Source organism: Octopus sinensis, linkage group LG3 (genome assembly GCF_006345805.1).
Source record: "Octopus sinensis linkage group LG3, ASM634580v1, whole genome shotgun sequence".
Lineage (NCBI taxonomy): Eukaryota > Metazoa > Mollusca > Cephalopoda > Octopoda > Octopodidae > Octopus > Octopus sinensis.
Window position 1 is genome coordinate 33,561,241 of NC_042999.1, and position 15,000 is coordinate 33,576,240.

The 15,000-nt window shown below is 34.5% G+C and overlaps 1 protein-coding gene across 5 annotated transcripts in view; it reads right to left on the reverse strand.

Moving 5' to 3' along the window:
* The window catches only part of LOC115209755 (FMRFamide receptor-like), a 624,942-nt gene that overhangs the window by 28,222 nt on the left and 581,720 nt on the right, over positions 1 to 15,000 (reverse strand). For 2 of the 5 annotated variants that reach the window (XM_036500920.1, XM_036500919.1), the window contains exon 4: positions 11,200 to 11,306. The exons of 1 other annotated variant lie outside the window; for it this stretch is intronic. The gene's annotated coding sequence lies outside the window, so the exon portion shown is untranslated. Of the gene's footprint in view, positions 1 to 11,199; positions 11,307 to 15,000 lie in introns of those variants that run through there. 2 more of the 5 variants (XM_036500921.1, XM_036500922.1) reach the window with 2 other exon arrangements.

The following is a 15,000-nucleotide window of genomic DNA, read 5'->3' on the forward strand; positions in this document are numbered from 1 at the left end:
AGCAATAAAGAAATACAGTACTATTCGTTAATATTTGATAGCGTAAGCTAATTTTTTGCGAGTATTATTCTTTAAAGAAATTTTTCTAAGAAAATGTGGATATCCAAAATGCATTATGTATATATTGCTAAAGGAAGATTTTCTTAAAGCGTGGATGCATTAATGTAGACGAAGAAAGAAGAATAGTGTGAGACACATATAGATGTTTATAGCTAACGACCTTCAATCGTTCATCGTTTCATTCTTAATTCCAGCCTGTTTTACTGCAGAGGGACTTCTATCTGGTGTTTTGTTTCTTGTGCTTTGTTCTGGGATGGATTAAGATTTATGTAGAATCTTAGTAAATTTTTGAGATATAATAGTGTTGTTTATTGGAAGACAAAGAGAAAAACATGAACGTTTGCATATATCGATTAAACGCTGCCTAAATATACTATTACTTCTCTTCAATGAATCAAACCACTGAAGCTCAAAACATGAATTGTGGCTGTGACAAATCATTCACCAGTTTGACAATGCAGCTCTGAGAGAAATTGTGGTGGACTGAGCGTAAGGCTTGAATGAGAGAGATGTATTGTTGTACGACGTTAGGAAAACTAAACAGCAATATAGGCTTCTTTATGTGTACTGCAGCCGAAACGCAAGTGTACTAATTCGTCGGATGTCAAATAAGAAAAGGAAAAAAAGTAATGTGAAAAGGAGACGAAATGTAATGAGATAGGTAGAAGAATATATTAGGGATCAGGTAAGTGTGATTTAACTCAGTTCAAGAGAAAAGTGGCATATATTTTCAATACTTTAGGTCTTGAAAAACTGCGTGTCTTAACCCGACACCATACCCTTGGATTGTATTCGAGAAATGCTCCGTTACTCTATCTTACGCATGCCCTGCGATATATATGAGATTCGTGCAGTTAAATTTATTCCTGATGCGTTATAATTTACATTTTTGCATAAAGTTTTTCGGCAAAATTTGAACGGTGGATCTATCAATCATTGTGACCCTCGAATTCATAGCATTTCATTTATTAGATTATTATTCAGTTGCTTATTCCACGTGTAATACCTTCCTTTTCAATATGTTCGTTGTTGACAATTGTAATTTCAGTGCAGGAAATTAGAGAGAAATATACTTCTTTGTTATTGGGAGTTTTAAGTTTTTCTCATTATTTACAAGCGAATATCTAAATGCATATTTATAAATTTATATTTGTGATAATACTTCATCGGGAAATGCACATGATCCTCAGACTGAATTTGACAAAAAATGATATTGCATAAAAAGAAAAGAAAAGAAAAGACAATGCCCCATCCCAAAATAAACGTATTTCTAAAAATATTTTTAAAAAATATCAACAAGTGTATGGTCGAGAGAGGAGGCTTCATTCAAAGTAGCCAACCTCAGCTTACATCACGGCTTCAAGATAGGTGCAGAACCTGGAGCATGCATCCCTTACTGTGTTAGTGGAGAGATCTCCGAACAGCTACTTCGTCTTACAACACTAGTTCGATTTTCATGTTACTGGTTGGTGTCTTTCTCAAAGTTGTCCCTCTCATTGTAATCTGTGGGATTATAATGAGGTAAATTAGGAGGGCAGATATTAAGGATAGTAAAGTCGTAGTAATTCCCAGGGAGTTATTTCTGAAACTTTCCTGAAGTATAGCAAAGACTCAAATCCTGCTGCCGCATATGTATTCTTCCAGCAGCAATCGTCTCCAACCAGGGCTTGACCACAATCACCAGCAACTTCACATAGCCGTTTTTATTGAGACTACTTCCATGTTCAAAGATGTGGGGATTACGTTTGACTTGCAGACACAGCAAGAACGTCTGCTGTGACCCATATGGCCACAGCTTTATAATCTTCGGTGGGGCAGTCCATGTCACATCTTACAGTCTTTGCCGTGTCTACAGGGCATCGATCAGCAGCCATGATTTCGGCATTTTGATATCCGGAGTGAATTATCATGATACAATCAACTCTTTAGGTGGCTTTCAGTCCTCTATGTCTACTAACTTTTTCTCAAATACAAGTTTAAGCGTTATGCTCTCTAACGCCATTGACGTTTCACTAAAACGTCAAGCTATTCCTGAAAAGGGGATATAAAAAATCGTGAAATTTAGCCCGAAAACCCACTAATAAATCCCATACAGTATCGGAATTGTTATTGGTTAAGTGGTTAAGATAATGTCTAATACTTCGAACAATAAAATGCAGTAACATGTTTAAGTAATCATTCAACAATGCTGTTCTAAATTTTTAATCCTTATGACACCATATGACACATATTTATCCATATGCTATTATGTTCTTGTGACATTCCAAATAATTTGCTATCAAATTAACATTGAAATATTCCGCGATAATCGTTTTTAGAAATCGATAGGATTTTTTGAAGACCTTAAATATTAAATTGTTGACCTCTAGTGAATTTTAGCATACTAGAATACAATAAACAGCTGCATTGATATTTTGTTTTTGTGCATTTACTTGTGCATTTACAAATACTCTATTTGATAATTACATTAAATAGAAATAAGCGAGTTGTATGTATTCGATTCAGTCAATTGCACATTTGCTCTTTCTATCTTGTATATTACTTTGTAAAATGAATAAAATAATTGAATGAAAACTACTCACGGTAAAAGGAATTATTTCAGAGTTCAAAATGGCACATCTTTTTCATTAGATTTTATATTTTTTTACCAATATTAATAAAAATGTCAGAAGGAGCAATACTCCATTTAATGTTTGCTTACATGCAATACGAGATAAATAAATACATTATTTTTTATTATATTAGCGCTTGATTGGTGGTAAAATATAATCGATAGTCTTTTCACTATGCCGCAAACTACAGCAATGATATAAATTTCCATAGTATCCTATTTCATAATAATAACAGTTAAAATATATTCAAAGATTTTACTCATCAGTCGATCTTCATTTCATTCAATATCATCTAAATGTTAGAGTGGATACCATGCGGATTTCGATTGGCTATTAACATTAATAGCGTTCATTTTAGTTGCTAATGAAAACGGTCCGTTTACAACACAATTTTTCACACCCTCTTCTGAATGTGCACAACGGTGAACCCATACTTGTATATATTGCCGGGTCAACTTAAAGCTACTGTTGTACACAGTGCTAAGTTTACTATTGTTAACGTCCAGTTTATATCTGCCAATGTTTTCAAACATTGCACAAATTTTAAGAAAATAGTATCACTTGCATTGGCTTATGCCATTCTGACGCTCAGTAAATATCTAATAATCTTTTCTATTATGGGCACAAGGCCTAAAATTTGGGGGAAGGAAAAGTGCGATTTCCGCGACCTCGGTACTCAGATGGTACTTATTTTATCGACCCCGAAATAATGAAAGGCAAATTTGGCCGCGGTGGAACATGAACTCAAAGGGATAATGCCGCAAACATTTTGCCCGATGTGCTAACGATTCTGCCAGTTTGCCACTTTAATAAATATTTAATAATGAATATATGATCACTATGCCATACACACATGCATACATATATAATTACTTAGGAATATCTATTGGCCATTGATACGAAGTTTATAAATCCTCTCACCAAGATACAGTTTCAGTTATATACCTATTGCTATTGGAGCAACATAATACATCCCAAATCGCCTGGAGCAAGGTATTCTTTTGTTCGTTTACTTGTCTCTGTCATTTGATTGCGGCCATGCTGGAGCTCTGCCTTGTGTTTAAATTTGAATTTTGGAAGATGTAAGGGCGTCTCTTTATTTCCTATGCTACACATTAACACGATATTTGAGTCAATACAAATATGCAAGACCTTAAATTTTGAAAGATAGTGCACAAAAGAAGATCCTCTCCTTTACAACCTTGCTACTAAGCAGACGGCTGTTTAAGATTAAGTCTATATGTAAATGAGAAAAATGATTGACACACACGCGTGCATATACCTATATGTATGTATGTATGTATGTATTCTCTTTTACTTGTTTCAGTCATTTGACTCTGGCCATGCTGGAGCACCGTCTTTTAGTCGAGCAAATCGATCCCAGGACTTATTCTTTGTAAGCCTAGTACTTATTCTATCGGTCATTTTTGCCGAACCGCTAAGTTACGGGTACGTAAACACACCAGCACCGGTCGTCAAGCGATGCTGTGGGGACAAACACAGACACACAAACATATACACACATGTACATATATATACGTATATGCGACGGGCTTCTTTCAGTTTCCGACTACCGAATCCACTCACAAGCTTTTGGTCGGCCCAAGGCTATAGTAGAAGACACTTGCCCAAGGTTCCACGCAGTGGGACTGAACACTGAACTATGTGGCTCATAAGCAAGCTACTTACTACAAAGCCACTCCTACGCCTATATGAATAATTTTATTACAAAATCATAAATCATTTTAAATTTATATATACATATATAAGTATAATCCTTGGATGGAATTTATAAACAGTTAATGCACTGCTAGATGCATTAAATGACTAGGCCACTAGTCAGTATCACTATGGAGGTCTGGAGTTGATGAACTCTTTGAACGCACTTTCAGCATCGGTTTGATTTTTGAACTACTCCTTCTCCCGCAGGAAACCATCTAAGTGCTTGAAAAAGTGGTAGTCGGTAGGAAAATATCGGGGGAATGAGCTGAGTTAGGAAGAACTTTATTGCCAAGTTCCCTCAACTTCTGGAACATCATTAGTGAAGCGTGTGGTCGTGCATTGTCATGAAGAATGATTGGCCCTCTTTTGTTGACCAGTCTGAGACAGAGGATTAGCTGTTCTTCACATATTTTGGCGATTTCATGGCAATCTGTTTCTGCAGTAATGTTTTTTTATACGTTTTAAGAAGTTATAGTGATTGAGTCCAGCAGTACACCATCGAACAGTCGCCATAACCTTCTTTTTGAGGAACTGATGGTTAGTTTATGTTTTCAGTGCTTCATTCTGGTCCAACCACTGAGAAGAACTCTTTTTTTATTATTGTACAGAATCCACTTTTCATCGCAGGTATACAACACGGCCGAGAACTGGACCGCTCTGGCTACGAAATAGAAGCGTCGAGCAAAGTTCATATCTACACATTTTCTTATTTTCATTCAGAGCATGTGATTCGTAATCATTTTTTAAAATTTTCCAATGGCATGCAAATTTTGTAGGCAGTTTTCTATCTAAATTGAAGTTATTTTGCCAGTTCTCGAGTGGTTTTACGTGGATCTTTCTCAACGACGGTCTTTAATTGTCCACCATCGATGACGATCTTCAACACTCAGGGCACTACTGCGAAATTGTTTAAACCATATTCAAGCTGACCACTGCCTGGTCATTTTCTCACCAAACGTTTCGGTGATATCGCGAGCAGTTTCAGCTGTTTTACGTCTTCTTTTGAAGTTATGTAGCAAAATTACTCGAATATCGCGCTTTGACAATTCCGTTTCAGATTATTGTAACAACGGTGAAAAAATTATCAATGTTATTTTATTGATGCATTTAGGCAAGTCTATGTCTGTATTATATGACAATTGCCAAAAAATGTTTAAAGGAAATTCAAAACTCTGCAAGAATCCGGTGCCATTTCGTCATAGTTCAAAACGTTGCTTGTTTTATACTCAACCTGATATATACAAATTATAAAAATAATTTTAAAAATCATACAGTACAGTACTGTTTCTACTTCGTGGACTTTCACCTATCGCAGTGGAGGTGCAGTTTGGAACGTAACACCTGCGATAGTCGAGGAATAACTGTCTATTCGAAAGCATATTTTTCTCTTCCAATATTTACACTTTAGACATTACGCAAATAATATTCTATACAGAAACCGTGAATAAGTACAAGCAACTGAACAGCTTATTAATAGCGAAGAGTTTGTCAGATGTTTTGAATAATCCAACATTTTCTGCATGAACAACTGGCACATAACGTCAGAATTCATGATTGAATTTACGATCTTCCAAATTCCGTATACACAAGTAAGCTCACAAGTGACAAGAGAAAATAAATACTGAACGTTTAACCTTACATTGATTCCTTTATTTCATGGGAATGCTTTGACGTTTAATACATGCCATTTTCCTGAATAGCATTTTCTTAACGTTTTTATGCATGGCAGCAATCCTGTTTTACCTGAGCATAATACTTATCTATTGCATCAGCTCTTTATATGTAACATTTTCTTATTGTGCAAGATCACGGCTATACAGTCTGTTAATGTCTTCTCTATGCATTAAAACCAGGACGTGTATACTCACACGCAAATACACACATACATAGGTGTTTATGTGTATGTATATTCCCATCAATCTATCTCCTCTCTCTCTCTCTCTCTCTCTCTCTCTCTCTCGGAGAGGCACTGAGCAGTTATACGCACACATACACACACGGCAGTAACTTCCGCCTACCGAATTCAATCACAAAGCTTCGGGGGCTCGGGGCTATAGTAGAAGATACCTGCTCAAAGTGCCACGCAGTGGGACTGAACCCGAAACCATGTAGCTAGTAAGCAAACTCCCTAACCACACAGCCATGCCCCTATCAATCTATCTATATCTATATGTGTGCGTGTGTGTGTGTATATATACATATATACATATATATGTGAGTTTACGAGAGTGTGTGTGAATATGTATGTGTACATATGTATACTTAATTATAAATATTTTTATGAGTATATTGTACTTGTGTATGTTGGCATCTGTATATGTAGATACACATATATATGAGCATGTATGTATGTAAACATTCATGTATGTATGTATGTAAGTATGTATATGTAAATATATAAATACTTCTACAGTTGTTCTTCGTGGTTGGTGTATGATACTGCCTGAGTCGTTTCTTTTATGGCTGTTCGTGTTAATTGGGAAATATTTGTATCAGGTAAATTTGCTGCTGCTGTTGTTTTTGTTCAGATTAAATAAATATGTTAATAATGGAATTTGACTGTGATTTATATTAGATCTTGTAACTGCATCGAGACTCTTGTGTGAGGAGAAAATAACTGGATTTTTGACCAAAACATAACTACCGTCGTTTATAGCAAACCATTCTTTAAGTAAAGTGTACTAGCCATCTGAATGTGGCTAGCCACTGGGGGTGGGTGTTACTGACGCTTTTAGACCCAGGAGATCCACGTCTCCAGCTGTCCGTAGACACAATTTCTGTGCCCTTATGATATTTGCAAAGGGAGGTCATCCTCCATATTTCCCAATAGAAGCTCGAACAGGATGCTGCATCTGCGAAAGATCGAAAGCAATCGTACTGTTTCATTTAAAACAATATATAAGTTTCTTTAAATCATGAAATTTAGCAACAAACTAACAGACTTCAAAATGCAAAATATTTGAAATCCTCAACAGAACGCAGAAAATATTGATTTCAAATTTTATTACAAGGCCAGTAGTTTTGAGGTAAGTGTGTTAGTCCATTAAATCGACCCCAGTGCTAAACTGATACTTATTTTATTGACCCCGAATGGATGAAGGGTAATGCCAACTACGGCAGAATTTTAACTCAGAACGTGAAAACGAACGAAATGCAAGCAAGGCATTTTACCCGACGTGCTAATTAATTATTCTGCCCGCTCACCGTTTAATCAAATCAGAAAACATTCTCGAATAACAGTAGTAGGTTGGAGTGCTTATCTTGGAATCGCAAGTTAGTGAAAGCACAGCAATTAGAAAGACATATTGTCTATTATTTGCTGACTCATCATTGCACGTTATGCTTTTAATTGAAATGTTCGAATAATTTTTCCTTGAAATAAGCACGTCTTTAAACTGAATTAATACTGACACGTATTCTTCATTAGAAAAGAAAAGCTTTGTGTCACCTAAATGCTTTTTCTTCCCTTGTAATACGCGGGAAATAAAAAATTACAATAAAAAGTAACGTCTGTAGAAATATAAGAAATACAAATCGCCAATATTTTTTTATGGTAATTCAAGTAAATCTTGATGTTCTAATACAATCTACCACTGCCTGTTTTGTAAAATTACACCGTTATTCTCCACATTTACGTAGAATTCTGACAAATCAAACAAGTAGAGTAGCAAAGTAATTCTATAACCCAAAGTTGAAAATTCACATGTGATTCCTAAAGAGTGAAAACATTTAAGTGAATATTCACAAAGAAAATAGCAAAAGTAAACGTCACAGTAAATGATAATCGTACGTTTTGTTGAAGAGAGATCAAGTTAAAGTTGATCCAGTCTAAGGAAGCAATATACATTACAATATCACGTAGTATTTTACCGTATGCATTTCAGATAAAATCTGAAGGAGCTATAGCATAGGAATACAGACATTTATTTCAATTGCTACTTTCTCATTTGTAACTAGAATGTGTAAGTAGGCCGTATACATGTATACAGACCAAAGGCCGAATGATTCAATGTTTGAAGAAATGCTGTGAAGCTAAGACCTGTATGGACGTGTATTCACGGGTGGCCCCATAAATCGGCCATTTCTATCTTTATCTAAATACTCTACTGCTCTATTACTTAGAGCATGCTTATCCCTCGGATTTATGATTCACTGCCGATATATATATATATATATATATATATATATATATATCACGTGATCACGTGACCGACCAGACCATCAGATGTTGTTACACATCGCTGGTCACAATGTGTTCGCATTGTTTTAGCCTTCGAATGACGCCACCCCGCTGGCTAAGCGAGCAGGCCAACAGAAGAAAGAATGCTGAAAGAATACAGCAGGGATCACCACCCCCTGCCGGAGTCTCGTGGAGCTTCTAGGTGTTTTCGCTCAATAAACACTTACAACGCCCGGTCTGGGAATCGAAACCGCGATCCTACGACCGCGAGTCCGCTGCCCTAACCACTGGGCCATTGCGCCTCCATATATATATATATATATATATATATATATATATATATATATATATTATATATATATATATATATATATATATATATATATATATATATATATATATATATATATAATATATATATATATATATATATATATATAGTGTAATAAATAAAATATATGCATACATACATACATATATGTACGTACCTACAGTGTCTCAAACTTAGGTTAAAACACTGTTTGTCAAAGGGCAGGCCTATGGGACGGTCGGACAAGTTGTTTTGAGAAAAAATATATATATAAATATCTGATATGATTATATATATATATATATATGGTATATGAAAGATGGAAAGAGAGAATTTACAGTCTAGTATAATCCAATTTGTGGCTAACAGCATCGGATAGTAAGGAATAACCTGGGACTATATGAGGTAAACAATTTCAATATATTTCATCCATGGGTAAATCCTGAGTTCGCTTCATTGGATTGTATATAAGACGGTTCAAATAAATAAGGTGAGTTATTCAGTTTTTATTATTAAGTCTTTATGTTCTGAGTTCAAATTCTGCCGAGATCGACTTAGCTTTTCATCCTTTCGGGGACGATCAATTAAGTACCAGTTGCGTACTGGCTTCAATCGATTTGACTGGCTCCTCCCCACAAATTTCAGGCCGTATGCCTATAGTAGAAACGATTATTAGAGGCATTTATACGACATATGGGATTTAAACATTTCTGCGAGATATATTTCCACTACTTGACGTTAATTAACTAAATTAGGATATTGAATTCATGATCGCAAGATCACGGTTTCCATTCCGGGCCTGGGAATTCACTGTATTCTTGAGCAAGCCATTTCATGTTGTTCTATGGTCAATTCGATATCTATGTTGTTATGGCAGCGTGCAATTTTGCGACAGGCAATTTCAATTTGATAGAAGTGAGCTAAAGTGCTACATTTGAAACGAATTCGAGTAGGCTATTCAGCATTAAATTGCGGAACTATAACGTATATTTTTAGATAGATAGTCACAATAGATAATCGGGTTAGTGCAACAGCAGTGTTGCAGTCCAAATCGTGGAGAATGTATAAGACGGTAAAAGAAGATATATCGATGAAGAATGATCTGCGTGTCATACAACGGGTATATGACCTTTGTTAGCTCTTCCCGTAACTATACATTTGCACATGTATCCCTATATAATTTGAGGATATATGCACGTGTAAGTATCACTGTTACATAAAGTAATGTGGATTGAATTTATATCTTATTTATAACTTCAAGTTTATTCATAATTAAAGCCCCTACAATTAACTAAAGAATATGATATCAAAGAAATTTATATATATTGAACTTGAATATCCAAGGTGTAAGTCTAGATTCACCGACATTATACCTATTCATCTTCATGATAACATATATACGCATTATTGATTTTGGAGTAGTAAAAATGTTATAAAATATCATATAAACTGGCAGTAATATTGCATGTAGTTTCTTCTTACACCGACATACACAGACATTCATCCCATTATCTATCTATCTATATATATATATATTATATATATATATATATATACATATATATATATATAATATATATATATATATATATATATTAATATATATATATATACATATATATATATATATATATATATATATATAATATATATATATATACTCCCACACACATATAGACATATATATATATATATATATATATATATTCATGTATGTATGTATTAGAGAAAAACGTGTAAACATTTTTCGATTGGCATGTACATAGAATGCTTACTAATAAAATATCTTTCATTGTGACATGGAAATTAGCAGTTTAATGTTTAGTTTATTGATTATCCATGCTCACATAACTTTTTTTTTATTTCTAAATATCTTTACTCTGTGTTTTGTTTTATTTTATATAGAAGGAATTATGAAACAGACCAATTCTGATGAGTGCAAAAAATAAATTTCGACCAATTAGCTTTTAATTAATAGACTGTTAGGATGAAATATTTGGTGTACGTATGTACATGAAGTGCTTTTATTAAATATATTAATGCAATTCTACTAATTTGTTTATCTGATAATATCTGGATAATTATACTCTAACGTTCGCGAAAATGACATTTTTTATATTGCTGAAAGAATAAGCTAATTCATAGCGACTAGAGAAAGCATATACATACCGTTATGGACACCTTTTTAACGTTATGGACACCTTTTTAATGTAAAAACATATACACAAGTTTCTATTTATACACCGTTTTAAGAAACTTTAAGAACTGTTTCTGTCTGAAACATTGTGAATATATATATATATTTATGCATATACCATGTATCCACTATTCTTCTGCAAAGTATTTCACGTTTGTAATTTGATGTGCGTCCGTGTCGTATCACAGTTTGTATCACAGCGTTGTATCATAGAGTGGTATCTGTCTGAAAAGAGAAGAAATATTAGATATATTTCACTGAATTTATGGACATTATAGTTTTACGTAATACTTAGTAATACTTAGTGTCCTGACATTTTCAATGATATGATTTGATCTTATATTTACGCCTCGGTTCACATGCGTTTTCGGACGAATACTATAAAATAAACCGTGCAAGCGACGTATTAAGAAATATACTGCTCAAATTTACCTGTCACATTACTAATATTTACATGTCAGAATGAGATCCCTTCAAGCTAAAATCTAATCGGATTTCGATCCAGAGTTTTAATGTCAATTCATATATCTCAGTAATACAGCTAAGATATTTTTAAAGTTTAAGGGAAAATAAATGTCGTTGGTTTATAAGCATCCGACATCGTGCAAATATATGACATTATGCTTTTCAAATCTGACAAATGAAGTTATTTCCTTAGAGTTATATATTTTGCAATAATCTGGCATTCTTATGTCAGTCTTCAAAGTCAAGCACTCCGTAAATCACTCTATAAAACGCATTTATTAGCTCGAATTTTAATATAAATATCAATTTGAGAGGAAATATACCTAGCTTAAGATGTCTAGGTTGTTGTTCCGTGTAAACCGGTTTCCTTGTGTTGTGAAATTCTTTTATATTAACTTATTTCTTGTTGTTGTCTCTCGAATAAAAATGATCCAAGAAATATACATACATTTTCTAAACTACCTTTATCGTAAATTTCTATATATACTTTATTTTCATTATAGTTTTTGTTACGTAATAAAGAAATTATATTTCATTACATCTGAAGACGCACGGTATTGCTGCAAGTTAAAGCAGTGCTGTTATAGTTGCTTATTGAAAATCGGTATCTGAATTTATATATATATATATATATATATATATATATATATATATATACATACACGCACACGTCGAGACCATCACCCCTCTTTCACACGCACATACATAATCTCTTATACATACACGCACCTTCGTGTTAAGGGTCATCTTTACTTTGTTATCTCTCCTACTTCTTCCCCCTCGTGTGTGACCCTTCTGTCCGAAGTCGGTAGCCATGATAGATCGTTAGCCACTACACACATTTTTTCTCTCCTTGTTTCTCTGCTTGTTTTTTCTGTAGAAGAGCGTAGGCTCGAAACGTAAAAGACTTTTTCTATTCCTGACCGTTATACTAATACATATGTTTGTTTTGTACACCACCTGTCTTCGTTTTTTTTTTTTTTTTGGCTCGGGAAGTGAAAAAGTCTTTAATGTTTCGAGTTTACGCTCTTCCACAGGAACACAGAAAGAAACAAAGAGAGAAAATAAAGAATATGTAGTGGCTAACGATCCGTCATTATGTTTACTTATGCTCCTTTTTCGTTCATCTTTTTAAATATTTCATCGTTCCATCAACAGATCCCCTTCTTTAACGCCCTTCCCTCATTTTCCCCCCATATCATTCATTTATACCCCAGCTGCATTTTGCAGTTGACAGCATCGACGGAGGGCGCGATATTATCGATAAGGTGTCGAAATTATGATGAAAGGCTGAGTGAGTCCACTTTCACTTTGTGATTTTTCCTTTTCACAGTATTTTCCTTAGTCGTCTCTCGGTGCAACATTTGGCTATTTTACATCCACCCGTATCCATCCACGCACGCACTCACACACACATGTACGCACGCACGCCCAGACACACACATGCACACATATATAGCAGCATGGGTACACACACAGAGTTATATATATATTTGCATCTAAAATATTATTACTATTATTATTATTATTACTATTATTATTATTATTATTATTATTATTATTATTGTCATTTACTTTTAATCTGCATATTTGATGCAATCATTTGCCGGGGCACACCCAGCGCCCTAGGGCAAGTGAAGGTTAAGAGTTGTTGAAATATAGCTGAAAGCTTGGGAAGGGGAAGTAGAGAAATATCTCCATGTAATGCAACACAAACATTTACATTGATAGGGGTTTTCTAAGGATAATAATAATAATATTATTATTATTATTATTATTATTATTATTATTCAGTAGTTTTATTTTTATAGCGTGCTTTCACTTCACTACCGAGCGCAGCTCTGTGTGCCTTGGGTATGTGCTGTGATTTGTTGTGATGCTCTGATGGTTATTGTATGGAAAGTGTTCTGCGCAGGATGTGTGCAGTGCCTAGTAGTGCAATTGTCTGTATGTTATATGTGTTTGTAAGTCTTGGTGTTTTTGTTATGTATTTGTCTGAATATTTTTTTATCATGCCTAATGCACCTACTATGATAGGAATTGTTTCTGTTTTCAGGTTCCACATTCTAGTTACCTCTATTTCCAGGTCTTCGTATTTTGAGAGTTTCTCCATTTCTTTTAGAGGCACGTTGTCATCTGCCGGTATTGATACATCAATTAGAAAGCATTTTTTTTTCTTCATGATCTCTGACAACTATATCTGGTCTGTTGGCCTTAATTTCGCTATCTGTGTGTATCTGCATATCCCAGAGTATGGTTGCTTTCTCGTTTTCTGTGACCTTTTCTGGTGTGTGCCTATACCATCTTTTTTCTGTTGTTATTCCATAATGTTGGCATAGCTTCCAATGTATGTAGGTTCCAACTCTGTCATGTCTGTGAATATATTCCTTCTTAGCCAGGACTGGGCAGCTAGAGATAATATGATTTATTGTTTCTTGTCCATCTCCACATATTCTGCAGTTACTTGTAATATTTCTTTTCATTACATGTTTTTGGTAATTTCTGGTGGGGAGGCTTTGGTCTTGTGCTGCAATTAAAAATCCCTCTGTTTCTGCTTTGAGTCCTGAGCTTCTTAACCATTGCTGGGATTTTTCTTTGTCTATTTCTTTTGCGTTTAGTTTAGTGCAGTTATTATTATTATTATTATTATTATTATTATTATTGTCATTTACTTTTAATCTGCATGTTTGATGCAATCACTTGCCGGGGCACACCCAGCGCCCTAGGGCAAGTGAAGGTTAAGAGTTGTTGAAATATAGCTGAAAGCTTGGGGAGGGGAAGTAGAGAAATATTTCCATGTAATACATTACAAACATTTACATTGATAGGATTTTTCTAAGGATGTGGGCAGTACTTGTTAGCACAATCTTTGTCTACGTGTTTCTGACATCCCTTTTTTATCATACCTAGGGCACCTACAATAACACGAACAGTTTTTGTATTAAGATTCCACATCTTTTGTATTTTGATTTCCAGGTCCTTATATTTACAAAGTTTGTCAAATTCCTTTACAGATATATTGTTATCAGTGGGGACGCTTACTTCTATTAGTCTGCAAGTATTTTCTTCCCTGTCTTTAACAATTATGTCTGGTTGATTAGCCTTGATCGTTCTGTCAGTGTTGACTGGAAAATCCCAGAGGATGGTGACATTTTTATCTTCAACAACTGGCTGAGGATGATGTTCATACCAGTTAGCAAGAGTGTCGAATTTGTAGTGTTTACACATCTTCCAATATATATACTGTCCTACCCTATCGTGGCGATTTTTGTATTCGTTTGGTGTCAGCACAGGACATCCGGAAACGAGATGGTCTATTGTTTCGTCAAATGTATCGCAGAATCTGCATTTAGGGTACATGAATAGATAGAGAGTAGGATATTTGTCGACTTCAAACTTAAGTTATTTCTCCTAGCGAATTATATTTTCTTTAATATTTATGGACAACCCTCTC